Source organism: Tenrec ecaudatus, unplaced genomic scaffold (assembly GCF_050624435.1).
Source record: "Tenrec ecaudatus isolate mTenEca1 unplaced genomic scaffold, mTenEca1.hap1 Scaffold_540, whole genome shotgun sequence".
NCBI lineage: Eukaryota > Metazoa > Chordata > Mammalia > Afrosoricida > Tenrecidae > Tenrec > Tenrec ecaudatus.
In genome coordinates, this window is record NW_027459455.1 from 1414844 (window position 1) to 1433810 (window position 18967).

The 18967-nt window shown below is 39.7% G+C and overlaps 1 protein-coding gene across 8 annotated transcripts in view; it reads right to left on the bottom strand.

The window, feature by feature from the left end:
• LOC142436679 (thyrotropin-releasing hormone-degrading ectoenzyme-like) overlaps positions 1-18967 on the bottom strand; it is a 508970-nt gene that overhangs the window by 195412 nt on the left and 294591 nt on the right. Inside the window, exon 9 of one of the 8 annotated variants that reach the window (XM_075540181.1) lies at positions 8851-10018. The exons of the other annotated variants lie outside the window; for them this stretch is intronic. The gene's annotated coding sequence lies outside the window, so the exon portion shown is untranslated. Of the gene's footprint in view, positions 1-8850; positions 10019-18967 lie in introns of those variants that run through there. 8 annotated transcript variants of the gene reach the window in all.

Consider the following 18967-nt stretch of genomic DNA (forward strand, 5'->3'; position numbering starts at 1 on the left):
AACATACCCATGATATTAAAACCAGGCAAAAGCATCACTAAAGAGGGAAAATCATAGACACATATCCTTGATAAGCATAGATATTAACATTCTCAACAAAGTTTATTCAACAGTACACAAGAACATATTTAAAAATACATCAAGACCAAGTGGGATCCATAATGTTTATTTAAGAATGGTTCAATATTAGGGGGGGGAAATCAGTTCAATAACTACATTAAAAAATTTTCATTTCCAGAAAATTAATTTTCCTAAATATAACACACACTCTTGATAAAATAGTAATAGATGGGTAATTCCCATCAAAATCTAGGACACATATACAAATCAATGGCCAACATTAGTCACAATGAAGAATCACTGTAAGTATCACACTGTGCACAGGTACTGCACAAGAATGCCCTGAAGGGTCACTTCTATTCACTGTTGTGCTGGGAGTCTTAGTTAGAGCTCCGGTGCAAAAAAGGGAAAATTTAAATCATCCAAATTGAAAAAGTATAAATAAACTCTATTTTCAGATGTTATTATCAATTTGCAACAATAAGTCAAGATTCGTTTCCACCAATAAGCAGAAATCTGAAAAGAAACTCAGGAAAACACTGATCATTTACAATGCTGTTCTTCGTTGCTCTGAGACCATTCTGACACATAGGGAGCCGACGCACAACAGAACGAAACCCTGAGAGTCCTGCGCCGTCCTTACAAGTGTCCCCATGCCTGAGCCCATTCTTGTAGACACGTGCCAATGACTCGTTGATGTGCCTTCTTGTTTGCTGGTCTTCCATTTTACCAAGAATGATGTCCTTCTTCAAGGACTGGTCTCTCCTGATAATACGTCCAAAGTATGAGAGACAAAGTCTTGCCATCCTTGTCTAGAAGAAGCGCTCTGGCTAAACTTCTTTCATTGTACTAGTCAGTCATCAGCTGCAGTCATCATTGTACCAGTTTTTCATTGTACCAGTCATCAGTACTTTCAATATTTTTCTTTAGTACCACAACTCATTTGGATTAATTCTTCTTCGTTCATCCTTATTCAGTGTCCAACAGTCATATGTTTGTAAGGCAACTGAAAATACTATGGCTTGTAACATCAAAGCCTTTCAAAACTCCAGAAGCCTCGTGCAACAAATTTACCCAAAGTATTATGCCTTCTGATCTCTTGACAGCAGCTTCCATGAGCATTAATTGTGGATCAAAGCAAGACAGATTTTTGACAAATTCAATCTTTTCTCCCTTTACCACGATGGTCCAGTTGTGAAGATTTTCGTTGTCTTGAATTGACTCATAATCCAGAATGAAGACCGCAATCCTTGTTCTTCAAGTGCATCGAGACCTCCTCATCTTCACCAAGCAAGGTTGTGTCATCTTCATACACTAGGTTGTTAATAAGCCTACCTCCAAACCTGATGCTACATTCTCCTTCATAAAAGCCAGCCTCTCTGATTCTTTCCTTAGCATACGGACTGCACCAGTACAGTGAGAGGCTACAACCATTTACAAGAACTACTCAAAGGAAATACTTAAGAGTAAATCTAACCAGAGAAACAAAAGGCCTATACAAAGAAAACTAAGAACACAAATAAAATCAACCCAAAGAAAAATAAATAAATGATAGAGTGCACCATGTTCATTATACAGAAAGACACAGCATTGTGGAAATATCAATAACACCCCAAAAGATCAATAGATATAATGCAAACCTGACCTAGTTTCCAATATAACTCTTTAAAGAGAGGTAAAAACCAATTACCAGCTTTATATGGAAAGAAAAGAGACACTCTAGAGTAAGAACAATACTAAGGAAAAACAAGGTAGGATACATTATACTTCTCAATCTCAAAACCTACTGAACAGCCACTGGAGTGGAAAAAAAACAGAAGGGGAAGAAGAAAAGAAAAAGCCTTTTAGTGTTTCAATAGACTCATAATCAATGGAATGGAATAAAAAAATCCAGAGGTAAATCCATCCGACTATGGATAGCTGGTCCTTGTAAAGGGTCAAAATGCATTATCTAGGAAAAAATAATATTAAAGTGGTACTGACCATGCTGGATACTCATTTATAGAAAAATTAAACTGGGTATATATCTCATATCATACATAAAAGAAATTCAAGATGAATTACAGATGTGAAACCTAGAGCTAGAGAGGTTATCACTGATACCACAGGGACACACATGAGAGCCGTAACACAGAGCTAAATACACGATCAAATGTAAGTGAGAACACTTCAAGAGCAGGAGACACGCTGGATCACTGGGGTCTTCCTAAGAGCAGGCACTGCTGTGCACCCAAGGTGCCACCCAAACATGGAAAGGGAAGCCACAGCCCGGGGAAATGTGTTTGCCAGTACCAACGCAGCAAGGGAACTGATCTATAGAATTTATGGAGAACTTGAACACAAGAAAAAGATAAATAATCCAATAAAAATTAAGAAACCATAAATGGAATTTCATAATGTCAACCAGGAGGCCAACAACCATATGAAGTAATTCTTATGATTATAAGATATTTAAGAAATTAAATCAACACAACAAAGGGATGACTATACTTCAGCATTAATAGCAAAGTTTATAGAAAAAAAATGTAAAACAGCATACAAAAAAGGCTAGCAAGACTCCATATAAATCTGGTGGCACGGTAAAGTGATGCTGTCACTGTGAAAAATGGCGTAGCACTTCCTTAAATGTGGAAATAGAAATACCATGCGACCCAGCAAGCCATCTCCTTGGAAAATAAAAGCTGTCACACAATAAGAGCTGTGACACACACAGATACATGCACACTCGTGTTCCTGTAGCCCTCTTCAAAATAGCAAAAGCGATGGAGACAATCTAATGGTCAGCAACGGGAGAAAGGCTTCTCTAAGGTACATGCGCACAGTTGAATACTACACAAACTAAACCGTGAACTTGTAAAACACCTGGAGCATGAATAAACCTAGAGGATATTTTGCTGAGTAAAATTAATCAGTTGTAACAGGACAGGTAAAGTATGAAACCACTACTCTAAAAAGTAAAAAAAAAATCCACATTGAAAGAAATATTCTTTGATAATGATCAGAGGTTGAGGGCAAGGGAAGGTAGATTACGGACCAGAGGCAGGCATATTAACTACAGTAGAGAGGAAGGCAATGCATAAGAGCAGGGAGAGCAAAAATGACGAACGCTAGCCGGAGTCCCACAGCCAAAGTGAGCAGGTGTAAATACTGTTAATACCCAACCTTGCAATTAGGATGATTTCCAAGTAGATTCAGGATAAGCATGACGGCTGTAAGGTGTGGAAGGGAGACTGGGAGTATACCCGTTAAGTATACTTGTTTGAAAACTGATTACTTGTACAGGCATGTTTACTATTGCCAAAAATACATCCACGAATGTAGTCAAGCATATAGGGGCCAAGTTCTGAAACCTTCTTAGATATAACCAAAAACCTTGAGGGAAGACGTTGCTAGAGCTGCGGGCTCAGGGTCATGGTCAACTGTCACACCAGAGTCCACGAAGGCAATGCTGTACATCCCACCTAAAGGAGTAGTGTCTTGTTCTTAAACGCTTTTGAGGGGTCATCCAAGTGAACTACTGGCTTTCCCCCTCTGGAAGAGTGAGGAAGAAATTTGAAGCCATATGGGAATAATTGGATCAATGAACTAGGGGTCACGCAAACACCTGTCTCTGTCACGCTGAGACCAGAAGAACTAGGCCGGCTCTACTACCACTATCGGCTGCTCTGAAAGGGGTCGCATCAGAATATTCCCAATAGAGCAGACGTATGAGGAACACTCAAAATAACAGAAACCACCAGGCTTCCTAATCAGACACAGGTGATTCTGATCATGGCCCTCGGTCACCTGTTAGATCCGGAAATGAACTCACTCCCATGGCGCTCAAGTTTCAGCCAGGCAAGAGACTGTTTTTTTTAAGGAGTACAATAATCCTAGAGATATACGTCCACCTTGAGACTCTAAAAGAGCAGCATCTTCCCAAGGACAACAGCCAGTGGGATTAGGAATGAGGTAGGAATGGGAACAGGCAACAGACGGAGGAAGTAATCTTAGATCGTGGGAAATGCAATGAATGACATAAAATGTGTACGAACTCTTTAATGAAAAACTGATTTGCTCCGTAAACAATGGCAAAGTAAAAGGCTGAAGTTAAAAGAATTACAATTGTATAAAGAATTGTTAGCAGCAGGGCCTAGTCCTTAAAGAAGGACTTCAGACTTGATAAAACAGTCAGCGTAGAGGAAACACACCCTCAGGGTGATGGAGTGAACCAGTCGCTGCAAAACTTGGCTGAGCCACTGCAGTGATTGTAAAGGAGCGCCCTGCTGGGCAGCATTTCATTCAGTTCTACCTGATGACACGAGGAGCTGGAAGCGATGCAACAGCACCTACCCACTGACTACTCCCTGTATGGCCGCTATGTTGTTAGGTACCCTCACACTGGTTCCACCATCCCTATGCATAACAGAGTAAAGCACCTCCCATCCTGCTCCATCCTCACACTTGGTCTTCTGTTTGAGCCCTTTGCCGCAGTCACTTCACTGTGTCAATACATCTCATCAAGGGCCTTCCTCTTTTTCACCGCCCCCCTACTTTACCAAGCATTCTGCCCTTCTCCAGGGTCTGGTCTCTCCTGACAACATGCCCAAGGTACATGAGATGAAGTCTTGCCAGCCTTGCCTCTAAGGTGCTCTCTAGCGGCACTTCTTCCAGGACAGATCAGTCTGGTTGCTTTTTGAGAAGGGTATGTCACGTCCAATATTCTTCACCAACACCACAGTCAGAATACATGGATTCCCCCCCTTACTCATTGTCCAACTTTACACGCATAGGAGGCAATTGAAAACACCATGGCTTAACTGGAGATCCCCTCATAGAGGGGCTTAGGAGAGGAGATGGGTCAGTCAGGGTGCAAGGTAGTACCGACGAAGAGCACAGCTTTCCCCCAGATCCTGGATGCTTCCTCCCCCCAACTACCATGATCCGAATTCTACCTTGCAGGGCTGGATAGGGCAGAGGTTGTACACTGGTACATATGAGGGCTGGAGGCACAGGGAACCCAGGGTGGATGATACCTTCAGGACCAGGGGTGTGAGGGGCGAGGCTGGGAGAGTGGAGGGTGAGTGGGTTGGAAAGGGGGAACTAATTACAAGGATCTACATGTGACCTCCTCCCTGGGAGAGGGACGGCAGAGAAGGGGGGGAAGGGAGACTCCGGATAGAGCAAGATATGACAAAATAACGATGAATAAATTACCAAGGGCACATGAGGGAGGGGGGAGTGGGGAGGGAGGGGGAAAAAAAGAGGACCTGATGCAAAGGGCTTAAGTGGAGAGCAAATGCTTTGACAATGATTGGTGCGGGGAATGTATGGATGTGCTTTATACAATTGATGTATGTATATGTATGGATTGTGATAAGAGTTGTATGATTCCCTAATAAAATGTAAAAAAAGGAAAAGGGAAAAGAAAGAAAGAAAAGAAAATGATTAGGGCAAAGAATGTACAGATGTGCTTTATACAATTGATGTATGTATATGTATGGACTGTGATAAGAGTTGTATGAGCCCCTAATAAAACGTTTAAAACAAAACAAAAACAAACAAACAAACAAAACAACAACAACAAAAAAGAAAACACCACGGCTTGGGTCGAGCACACCTTAGTCCTCACAGCGACATTTTATAGTTATTGTGTTACCTAGAGATGTGTTAATTCATTTCAGACTACTATCTTTAAGAAACTTCAAGGTTAATACTAGTACGTCAATTTTAGAAATAGACATAGGTTTATTACAATTAAACAAATTGCCAAACTCGCCTTGTTAAAAAGTCAAAGAATGAAAGCCAGGATAGGCGAGAAAGCCCTTATAATATTGCCAAGAAAGCTCCCACACACTGGCCTCCTCTAGTATCACTCGTACCATTCCCTAACACCTGTCCACATGTCACTGTCTTAGAACTTACGACACTCTATTCCACACGCAACTAAACATAGAGCATAATTCCAGATGCTGTGAAATTAAAGCAAGTAAGTTTAGGGAAGGAGAATTATGAGAGAATAGCTTGAATCCTCACTAAACAAAACTGTATTAAGTTAAGGAACAGGTTGAACAACCATAGCAGAACACATCTCAGAATATGGCTGAGAAGAGCAGCAACCTCAGAAGTCCTGAGCAGGAACACATGCGGGAGTTGGAAAAGTAGCAAGAAGACCTTCCTGGGTGGAATGGGAATGAGGTAGGACAGAGGGTGATGGCTACAGAACAAAGAACCTTAAGTAATAAGGCTCGAGTTTGCTTTCTACGTGGGACACAAGGCCACTGCAAGTCTTGTTGGAGAAGGGCGTGGTCAGATTTATTACTGGGAAGGGTGACTCTGGCTGCTGCAGAAAACACACTCAAGTCTGTCACACAGTTTTTCAAGATGAGAGCAAAATGAAATATGATTCCAACTTGATCTCCTCTCTCACTATATGGACTATGCTCATGAGAAAAATAGATAACTAGTGAATGAAGTGGATGTCATGAAAACACAGAACACGATATTTTAAGATAGACATTGCATGATATATCTTTTTGAAATCTTTTTTTAAAGGTGCAGACATTAAACATTTTCCAAAAGCTTATCTACACATTATTTATTGTTGTTCAACTGTGTAATCTAACAAGATATTGAGAAGGTTACTTAGAAGTTGTTTAATAGTGAAGATATTTTAAAAGCATACCCTTAGAAAATTATATATTCTACCTTTAGTTAATCAGCAGAGCTATCCGATGGTTTAAATATGGGAAAATATTTAAAGGAAACTGGGGAAATTATCCATGCAGTGTACTATTCCCAGGCAAAAGGTGATGGAATTCTGCTTATTGGTGAATTTACTGATGTTCTACAAAGCTACCTGGATAAAAAATGGACAAAAAATTCCAGCAGGATTTTGCGGAGGTTGAGTTTAATGCCATCCAGATTCAAATCATTAACCTAAAGATCCATAAGTCATAGGAGACTTTAATTTCCTTTTAAAAACTGCTTTATAGAGAAATGTGTGGAAAACATGAAACTAAAGGAGGGAAAGATATTACTCAAACCAAACCAGTTAAAAATAACTAGGAATATTTCTCCTTGTATAACATTTGAGTGTTGCATTTTTATAGAGATTTTGTTATACGATATATAAAAAATTATATATCATATTAACATCCTAATTTTTTTACATTACTATGAGCTGTTCAAAATTCCCTCATGGATTGAATCTTGGCTACATAAGTTTCCATGAAAAAAAGTAACAGGGCTATTGGCATCTTTATTACTCTTCTACATGTTCTAAATAAATTTCTATGCATGAAATCTCCAAGTTGAGTTTTGAAAATTGGCATTTGGCTTCTGTGATCCCTGAAAAAATCTCTAAGTTTGTGTTTTCAGTCTTTGTCCACCATCATGCGGTGGGGATAGTCACAGTGATGGCCCACAGGAATTCAACCCTCGGTGTGTGTCGAGTTGGAATGAAGTCCTTGAAATCTGAACTTGTAAGCGTTAAGAATTAGGATCAGCATAAATGTGTTTCCCATACACAGGTTATTAGTTGACCCTCTTCCATGGTTTCTCTGACAGCAGTCATTCCTTAATGGAAATCTTTACTTCTCTACTGGATTTGATCAGAAATAAATAACATGATAAGTAAAGGTGTAAGCACAGGCTCATGGAATCAACAAAACGGGTAGCAGATGTCCAAAGCATATAACATGTGCAAGCCAAGCAGATAAGATATAGGGAAAAGAGAACATCAGAGTGGAAGGGAACTGGGAGCGACTAAATGAAACTAACATTTAAAAAAATGTTGAATGCAATAACAGTTATATTTTCTGGTTCATTTTGGACCCATCAGTTATAACTTCACAATCAGCTCTTATTGACCACATGAGAATGGTAGTCATCTGCACTATAATCAGGTGGCTCATGACATTATCCGATCCTGTACAAAGTTAACTTACACTTAGCGTCATGTTGAGCATACCCTTGAAATTGTACTATGGTATTTAGAACAGCCCTCGCTCCAGCTGGGAACCAACAGCAGTGGTTCAATGAACTAAGAAGATGCAGGATCACAGGACAGAAAGTGAATATGGACATTTTAAAGTATGATTTTAAGAAACAAGGATCATGGATATCTGGGAAGGGCTCACCACCAAACATTACAAAACAAAATAGTGAAATCTTTCCAAGTGACTTAAAAGTACTATTTCTTTTGACTACCTCAGGCCTTAATTTTTTTAGCTACCAATTTCCAAATAAAATGTTTGTGCTAATGCCTAAATTCAAATGTAAATTGCATTTGACAAATGCTAGTTTTTAATAAATTGCCTTTATTTTTGATTATTCAAATGCACTTGCTATGATAAAACCAAATTTTAAAAGCAACATAATTTAGCATCTTGGTAAATGAAATGAAAACAACTAAGTGGAGTACAAAGATAAAAGTTCACAGAATATAAAACAAAAAGGATTTGTGAACCCATATAAAAAACAATTCCAAAATTAAGTTCCTTCTTCAAATTAAATGAAGAGATTTATTTCATTATACACTCAGGCTTAATGGGTTCAAATCATTGGACTAGTATAGCTAGTGCTAAAGTTATTAATAGAAATACATCATAATCTGTTCCAAATGCTACATACAGTCCTGGCTGTAGTAAAATAATAGTAATAATGTTGAAGAAAGTGCAACTATTTCAGTATCTGAAATAGCCACCTCCGCAGATTCCATTAGAACAGAAACACGGCTCTTACTTGTGGAATCATTTTCCTTCTAATGATGCAAACTATTTGACTGATCAAGGGCCAACTTATGGCAGTATCACAGTGAGCCATTGAAAATGTGTCCGAAACTTCTGGATAATAAACAAACAAGTTTCACTAGTCAGGATCTATTTTTAGAGACAAAGCAAATGGTAAAAATGATAAGGCATGGCTACTGTATTCTCCATGGCTTTGCATATTGTTTTATTTGCAAAGCAGTCAGTTTTAAGCCATCCAATTCTCAATTTTCTATGGGCAGATTTAGCAATCGGTGAGACTCAAATAGGAATGAGAAACAGGGGAAGAGTTCAATGAACAGAGATCATATTTTGGGTCTTAGCATAACTCACAAACTGAAAACATGGGGTGGGGGTGTCATGAAGTACATATTTATTTTAGAAATATATATATAGTGAAAATTGCTCTGATGGAATGAATGATGCCTCAAATGGGCTTCCACACAGAAGGAATGGGTACAGAGGGTGGTGGATTAAAGGAGGCACACCTGAGTTAACTATTACTGATGCAGAGGGATGGATGCAAAAGAGTTCACTACATCTTCTGTCAGCTTTTTCATATATTTGAAATTCTTCATAATAAAATGTTAGACTGTCAAGTGGGAAGTAGTTCTAAGCTTTCTGTGTATGCCGGGAGTAGGCATCATGATGTCATCCTAAGGCATATGTTTAAAAGTATTTGATGAATATTATCTTCAAGAAAGTCAATCATTTCAATCTTGCTTTCCTCCTTGACAAAATGGGCAAATGATATTTAGCTCTCATGGTCATTCTAAGGGTTAAAAAATCACAAACAGAGGAGTATTTCTTATATAAACTGTACAGCGCCTTAAGGCTGAAGGAGCAGAACTAGAACTTCTGCGACCATGTGCTCTCCATCTGCATTCTGACCTTGATTTGTTCCCTGCACTGAGCTACTAAACTCGTGGGTAGATCCCAGCACATCCATTCCCTGCTTAGGGACAAATTACCAAATGGTAGTGTAATTGCCATGGGAAAATTATGACTCTGTTCTGAATTATCTCCATCATAAATCCAAAACCAGTCAAACAAGCTCTGTCACCAGAGCGACAGGCCTGCTCTATAGTGACAAGAGTCCCACATACAAGTGCCCATAAATCCGTGAGTACCACCGCCCTCCAACGTCATCCTGAAGCAGGCGTTCACGTCAGATGCGGAAAGCCAGGCTGGCAGCATGTTGGGCACCACTGTGGAAACAATGCAAATGAGGTGATAGACAGCCGTCAGCAAGAGAAAGCCCCTTCATCTGCCTCTTGTCGACTGTACACGTGGCTGCAGGAAGCTGTTTGTTTGCTTCTGCATATTTTTCTACTGCATTGAAGGGGGAGGGGAGAGGGCGTATTACAATTAAGAAGCTTAATAGGCACTCGGGTCTCTTTCTTTTAACTTGAATCATTTCTGTTACTAGAGGTATAAAAGCCTGTCGAAGAAATAAACTTCTCTCAAGCAATCACAGTGAGGGACATGACAAGGACCAGAGAAGGACACATCTTTGTGCGAGTCCTTATTTTCTTCTCTAGTCTTGGGGGAATGTTCATCTTGACTTAACAGAGAGATGAAACATCGACTATAATTCCTCATGATGTACAGAGGTATTTTCCTGCCTCTCAGAATGTTATACTCTATTTCAAATTAGAGTTAAAAGCCACCCAATCCCATTGCAGATGAAATGTGGGCAGTAAAAAAGATTTTTTCTATGGGAGAGCGAGGCGGGACATCAACTAAAAGGCGGGTTCTGTTGAAAAGCTAGCTGGGCTACCCTGAATTCAGCGGTGAGGAGGAAGGTATGCTGGGTAGTTTTTGTTTGTTTTGACACTTTGCTCTCTTTCTTCAGGGGTTCAAGTACAGAGAAAGGGTAAAGGTACACCCATGGCTGAGCTGTGACATGTACACAGTAGACGCTGCACTGAAACAATGCTATGAAGTTACTTGAGAACTTACACCTGCAAAGGACTTTGTATTTATACCTCACCATTTTATATTCTTAGAATTATTATACACTGGAATAGTGTTTAAATCAAATCAAATTAAGCAAAAAATACATGAAGTTTCTCTATCACCTGGAGATTTTTTTTCTAGGTAACAGTAACTAAGAGACAATTTATAAATCTCTCCAGGCAAAGAGGGATGAAGGGAAATTGCTTTCTCTAGCAAGAGTTTGCACTAGACTACAAAACTAACGGTTGATATTTCAACCCACTCAGCACAGCCATGAAGAAAACTACGGCGACCTGTTTTTGTACCATCGATGGAGGTGAGAAAATTGCTCTCTGACCAGCGGAATGGCAACATCTCTACTGTATCTCAATTTAACATACAATTTTGTTTCTGAAAATACACTATTTATATAGAAATTTTATTAAATTGGGGATCTTTAGGTTAGGAATATAAACCATAAGCTTTCTTTGATTTTTCTTTAATGCTGATGATATTCAAATAAAGTTTAGGAAAGAGTAATGATTATGATGTTCTAACTCAATGATGAATAACAATTCAAGGACATTAATGGTATGGATTTACTATTTTCTATCAGTGACACTCATTAATTAAAATAATCATCCTTCGTTACTATCTGAAAATTATCCCTCATTACCATTTGTAAGAGGTAATTTTCTAAATTAGAAGCATCAATAAAATAACAAAGAATGACAAAAATACAATCTAACAACAGTGATATGTGCTCATATTCTAAATATGAAAATCCAAATAAGTATATATCTTTTTAAAATTATCAAAATATCTTATATTTTCCTGAAATAATGGTATATAATTCAAGATTATTAATGAAGTTGCAAGTCACATGAAATTGAAAAGATGAGGGGGTGTAGGGAGGGAGGGGAAAAACGAGGACATGATGCCAGGGGCTTAAGTGGAGAGCAAATATTTTAAGAATGATGAGGGCAATGAATGTACAAATGTGCTTTACCAATTGATGTATGCATGGATTTTGATAAGAATTTTATGAGTCCCTAATAAAACGATTAATAAAAAAAAGAAATTGAAAAGGTGAGAAAATACCGTCAAGTTAACTGAATCATATTTATAAAAGGTCTAAAATATAAATTTAAAACAAAACAATATCATTATTATTTAACACACAACACTGGAAAAACAATAATTTTTATAAGACTCATATAGTAATAAGAAAAAAGATGACTGATAAAATAGTTCATTAAAAATTATAGTTTTAAGAAAAAAATGCAAAATTCATAGAACCTAAGTGGCTAAAAATCACCATAACACGTAGACTCACTGTTATTTTGTTCTAAAAGAAAATATCTCAATTAAAATATTATAAAAGAATCAATTTATTCTTTCTTACCTAATTTATCAGTAGTTTAACCAGTATCCACTGAATCCTACAAGCATTATGAATAAGCCAGGTATTTACACTTTCTATAATATCTCTTGTCTTTATGGAGCTTTATTTATTGACTTTTAAATTTCTTTCTTGGTATAAAATTTTATTTTCATTGTTCCAAAGGACAGCATTGATTCTGCAGCTCCGGGAGATGCACATATCTGATCAGAGCACACAGGAGCAGATGAAGGGGCAGGAGGAGAGAGTGGAACACAGCCTGGCCCACCAGGCCGTGAGGATGATATTCCTGAGTAGAGCAGCCAATCCACAGAGAGGACAACATGGCTAGCCCCACTACGAGACATAATGCCCCTCAGTGACCAAGGGTGATACAGGGGACAGCACCGGAGACACAGTGTGTGAATTGCACCTGACCTGATCCCACCACACTGAGGCAAAGCACTGGGGGAGTGCAGCAGAACAGCAAGAGAATGGAGAGGCAAGGTCCCCAGGGAATGCTGAAAGTGGACTTTGGGGCCAGGGCGTGGTGCCCCAACAGACTGGACTGGAAAACGCTCCTAAGGGCCAGCAAACGATCCCTGAACTAACTACAACCTTTTCTCTTGAGAACTGTTTTGTTCTGTTCTTTGTCAGTGTTTTTTTTTGTTTTGTTTTGTTGTTTTGTCTGGTTGTATACTGTTGCTCTGTTTTCCTCTTTCTTGTTTTCGTGCACGTTAGAGTCTCCACAGGTCTGTCTGAATAGGACAGGCAGGATGAACTATCTGGAGGAAAAACAACGGGACCGACAGTTCCGGGGGGACTTGGAGTAGGGGGGTAGGGGGGTAAGGAAGTGGTGTTCACAAACACAGGGACAAGGGAACAGCATGGGACCCAAAATGGTAGCAGGGGGGGGGGGGAGTGGCAGGCCTGGTGGGTAATGATCAAGGGTAAGGTTGCGTAGAGAAGAGGTATACTCTAACCCAGGTGGTGACGAAGCATGGTAGTAGGGTAGGAGGAAAGTCAAGGGAGATGGAGGAAAGAGCTAGGAGTCAAAGGGCATTTATGGAGGTCTAGACAAAGACATGTACATGCAAATATATATAGGAGGATAGGGAAATAGATCTATGTGTCTATATTTATAGGTTAAGTATTAAGGTGGCGGAAGGACCTTGGGCCTCTACTCAAACACTCCCTCAATGCATGAATATTTTCTTTTATTAAATTGGAACTCTATGATGCTCACTCTCCCGACACAACTGCTGGAGCCAAAGTCGGTGAACAAGTAAATGTGGTGAAGAAAGCTGATGGTACCCGGCTATCAAAAGAGATAGTGGCTGGGGTCTTAAAGGCTTGAAGATAAACAAGCGGCCATCTAGCTCAGAAGTAACAAAGTCCACATGGAAGAACACACCAGCCTGTGTGATCAAGTGGTCCCAAGGGATCAGTTAACAGGCATCAAAGAACAAAAAATCATATCATTGGCTGCACACCTCCATGATAGGATCGCTGAAGACAAATGGGTGCATAAGCAAATGTGGTGAAGAAAGCGGATGGTGCCCAGCTATCAAAAGAGATAGTGTCTGGGGTCTTAAAGGCTTGAAGGTGAACAAGCGGCCATCTAGCTCAGAAGCAAAAAAGCCCACATGGAAGAAGCACACCAGCCAGTGCAATCACGAGGTGCCAAAGGGACGAGGTCTAAGGCATCATGCAAAAAAAAAATGATGTGTGTGTATATGTATATATATGTGTGTGTATGTATGTATGTATATACATACCATATTGAATGAAGGGGGAAGTGGAGACCCAAGGCCCAAGTGTCGGCCAATGGAGATCCCCTTATGGAGGGGTTTAGGAGAGTAGATGGGTCAATCAGGATGCGAGGTAGTACCGATGAAGAACACAGCTTTCCCCCAGATCCTGGGTGCTTCTTCCCCCCAACTACCATGATCTGAATTCTACCTTGCAGGGCTGGATAGGGCAGAGGTTGTACACAGGTACATATGAGGGCTGGAGGCACAGGGAATCCAGGGTGGATGATACCTTCAGGACCAAGGGTGTGAGGGGCGATGCTGGGAGAGTGGAGGGTGAGTGGGTTGGAAAGGGGGAACTTATTACAAGGATCCACATGTGACCTCCTCCCTGGGAGAGGGACGGCAGAGAAGGGGGGTAAGGGAGACTCCGGACAGGGCAATATATGACAAAATAACAATGTATAAATTACCAAGGGCACATTAGGGAAGGGGGAGCGGGGAGGGAGGGGAAAAAAAAAAAAGGACCTGATGCAAAGGGCTTAAGTGGAGAGCAAATGCTTTGAGAATGATTGGGGCAGGGAATGTATGGATGTGCTTTATACAATTGTATGTATATCTATGGATTGTGATAAGAATTGTATGAGCCCCTAATAAAATGTAAAAATAAATAAAGACTTAAAGAAATAAATTTTAAAAATTTATTTTCATTGTAAGCTTTAAATTGGAGTTTCATAATTCAATGACTCAAGGATGCCATCAGTTTTTCTGGTATGTGATAATGTGATTACACGTATGATCATGTATCTACTGGAATTTTTTTGCTAATAAACATCTGAGTAAGCCTGAATGTTCCTTTTTCTTCATCCTAAAATCCAGTGTGTTCAACAGAAAATATCTTAATTTTAATCCTCTTGTTTTGTTTTCTAAAACACCTGGTACCCTTTCAATATACATATGTACATACTTATTGTAAGAACACTGAGCTTCCAGGTATTAAATGTCTTTACCATTTGTATCTCCTCTTCATCTGACATTTCCAGAATTATCAAGTGTGTTGCACACACACAAATGATGCCTCTTTACATAGTCATTGCATAATGATGATTACCTATTTCCTACTTAATTTATCTCAACTATCGGAGACATACTCTATATATCCTTTTGGTGTTCCTTGTGCTTATAGTATTCTTAGATTTTATATGATTCTCTTCTAATGCTAGATCAATTTTATTCTCCTTATCAGAGTATTTAATTTTTCTATCCTTGCTTCAAACTCTCATTTTTGCTTTTTTAAATAGTTTTATTAGGGGCTCATACAACTCTTATCTCAATCCATACATACATCAATTGTGTAAAGCACATTTGTACATTCATTGCCCTCATCATTCTCAAAACATTTGCTCTCCACTTAAGCCCCTGGCATCAGGTCATCTTTTCCCACCCTCCCCACTACCCCCTCCCTCATGAACACTTGATAATTTATAAATTATTATTTTCTCATATCTTGCCCTGTCTGACGTTTCCCTTCACCCACTTTTCTGTTGTCTATCCCCCAGGGAGGAGGTCACATGTAGATCCTTGAAATCGGTTCCCCCTTTACAACCCACCCTCCCTCTACGGTCCCAGTATTACCACTCATACCACTGGTCCTGCAGGGATCATTTGCCCTGAATTCCCTGTGCTTCCAGTTCCTATCTGTGCCAGTGTACAACCTCTGGTCTAGCCAGACAGACTTGCAAGGGAGAATTTGGATCATGATAGTTGGCGGGGGGGGTGGGGGGGCAGGGAGGGAGGAAGTATTTAGGAACTAGAGGAAAGTTGTATTTTTCATCAGTTCTACATTACACCTTGACTGGCTCGTCTTCCCCCCTCCCCCCAAACTCCTCTGCAAGTGGATGTCCAGTGGCCGACAAATGGGTTTTGGGTCTCCACTCCGTGCTCCCCACCTCATTCACTATGGTAAAATTTTTGTTCTGATGATGCCTGATCCCTTCAACACCTCGTGATTGCACAGGCTGGTGTGCTTCTTCCATGTGGGCTTTGTTGCTTCTGAGCTAGATGGCCACTTGTTTACCTTCAAGCCTTTAAGACACCAGATGCTATATCTTTTGATAGCTGGGCACCATCAGCTTTCTTGCCACATTTGCTTATGTACCCATTTTTCTTCAGCGATGGTACCATGGAGGTGAGCACACAATGATATGATTGTTTGTTCTTTGATGCCTGATACCTGATCCCTTCAGCACCTCGTGATCACACAGGCTGGTGTGCTTTTCCATGTGGGTTTTTTTTGCTTTTGAGCTAGATGGCCCCATGTTTACCTTCAAGCTTTTAAGACCCCAGACGCTATATCTTTTGATAGCTGGGCACCACAAACTCTCATTTTAATCTCTTAGAATTAAGAGAGGGATACTTTTAACATGTTCTGCATGACATTTGTAGTTGTGCTGAATCATGATTTTAGCTCTCCTTGTTAATAATTTTCCCCATAGTTGCTAGGTTTTTATGCTAGTTTATGCTTAAATATCCTTTGTATTTGACGGGGAAAGTCTTCTTCAATAGAAGTGGTTGCTGAACAATTATGGCTAAAGAGCAATCATGTAGAATAGTTTTAAGCCAATGCAGTTTACATCAAGGGTGTTATTTCAGACCTAGTTCTAATCAAATCAACGGTTCCATCTGTTTAGAGGCATATTTCTGCTCCATAGACCCATTTCAGAATATGCTGGAAAGCTGTGTGATTCACAGTTCAACCCTGTGTATTGCAGGTTATCACGGTGGTGATTTAGCATGTAATTGTTTCTCTCCAGCTGTCTCAATTAATGGTTGCCAAGTCAATTGCCATATACACACTTCTTCCACATTCCACCATTTTTGCACCCTTTTTCTTGTAAAAATATGGGGTTTGTAAATCTCTTACAGGCTTGACTGCTTCCTGCTCTTCCATGTGTAGAAAGATTTCACCATGTAGTCCATCAAGATTTCATTCTTCCACACAAGGCCTTCTACTCCTAGAGACCTCGGTGCTCAGTAAACTATAGAGAGGAGACCCATAGATTCTTGTATATATTCTCAGAATCCTTTTGACATTTTGACTAGAATTCACTGTATTTTCAGTCGTTCTCCTTTTTTTGGTCTGTTTTGATAGCTTATAGTTTTTGGTGCCTGTGTATGAGCGTAGCAAAAATATTTGTTTTATCTTTTCCATTTATTTTGTCACTAACGGTGAGTCATGGGGTAAGTAGAAGAGAACAAAATCATGTAGCATTTCACTTCCCATAACTGAAGTCCTTAAAAGGCAAATAATCAAACCACTACATATATTTTAAAAGTGAAGCTAATAATAATTCTATGAAATTTGTACCAAAATTAGCACACTCATATATTCTGGTAGCACATTCAGTTGGTATGAATCAGCTGACTCTTTACCAAAAATCATTTCTCTTTTCATCGGGAGGAAATAATGAAACTTCAGTTTTAAAACTTCCTTTAAAATAAATGATACCATGTGATTATTGCCTACATGAGTCTTTACCATGTGATTTCTGTGTATTGTTTTTTGTTTTGTTTTAACTACATGACTGTTCTCATGTGAGACTTTGGGTCTCTGCTCAAGCCCTGCCTCAACACAAGAACACTTTGTTCTAACAACCTGGAATTCTGTGAGGCTCACCCTCCTGGTGTAAAGCTGAAGTCAAAATGGGTGCATAAGCAAATATGGTGAAAAAAAGCTGACGGTGATCAGCTATCAAAAGATAAAGCATCTGTGGTCTTAAAGGCTTGAAGTTAAACAAGCAGCCATCTAGCAGAGAAGTAACCAATCCACATGGAAAAAGCACACCAGCCTGTGTGATCACGAGGTGTCAATAGGATCAGGTAACAAGTATCAAAAGACCCAAAATAAGCAACAAAAAATGTGTTGAGAACAAAGGGGGTCAGAGCAGAGACCCAAAACCTATCTGTAGACAATAGGACAGATCCTCACAATAGGGTCCCAAGAAAGGGAGGAGTCAACAAAGGGGTAGGAGAGCACTGGTGAAACACACAATATTCTTCTGGTTCCTTGAGGCTTACTTATCCCCAACTATCATGACCCCAGTCCTGCCTTTCACTGTGGGCCAGATCACAGCATGAACACAGGTACAGATAAGACCTCATGACACACTGGATCCAGGTCAGATGAAACCATCAGAGACAGAAATGAGAGTAGCGATACCAGGGTGGTAGGGAGAACATGAGGAGAGGTGGGAGGTAGGGGGGACCAGTCACAATGATTGATACATAAACCCTCACCCCCAGGGGAATAAACAGCAGAAACCATTGGTGTAAGATATAAAAATAATAATTATTTATAATTTATCAAGGGTCATGAGAGGGGAAGAGGGGGAAGGAGGGAAAAAAGAGGAGCTGATACCAAGGGTTGTAATAGAAACTAAATGTTTAGAAAATGATGATGGCAACATACGTACAAATATGCTTGATACAATTCATGTACGGATTGTTATAAGAGCTGTGAGAGCTTCCAATAAAATGATCTTAAAACAACAACAGCATAAAAACCCCACATGCTTGTTCTCATGTGAGTCTCTTTTAAGCTGCTGTATTAACAACTACCAGATGTTTCTTCGTGTCTGATGTCCTTCTAGCTGGTTGGAATGGAGACAATACATCCCAACGAACTTTTGGAGTGACTTGTTAGCAGTCATTCCTGGAAGAAAGTCTACATGATCCATAAATAGATCCAAGAATGGATATGGAGCTCCCCCTTAATCCTAGCTCTAATCTAAGATCAATTAGTTCTCATGACATGACCCTGTAAGATACTTGTCCTAAAGAAGAAAGCAAAGAAGATATGGTGCTATACCAAAGTGTGGTGAAGAAATTTGATAGTGCCTGGCTATCAGCTAGAATGGCATCTGGGGTCTTAAAGGCTTGTTTCCAAACAAGCAGCCATCTAAGTGAGATGTCAACTAAATCCACAAGGACGAAGCACACCAACACCCGTGCCCTAAGGACTGTAAATTATATAATCCAAAGCAAAAGGAGGGAATGATATCAGAACTTACATTGTGAGATTCAGGTTT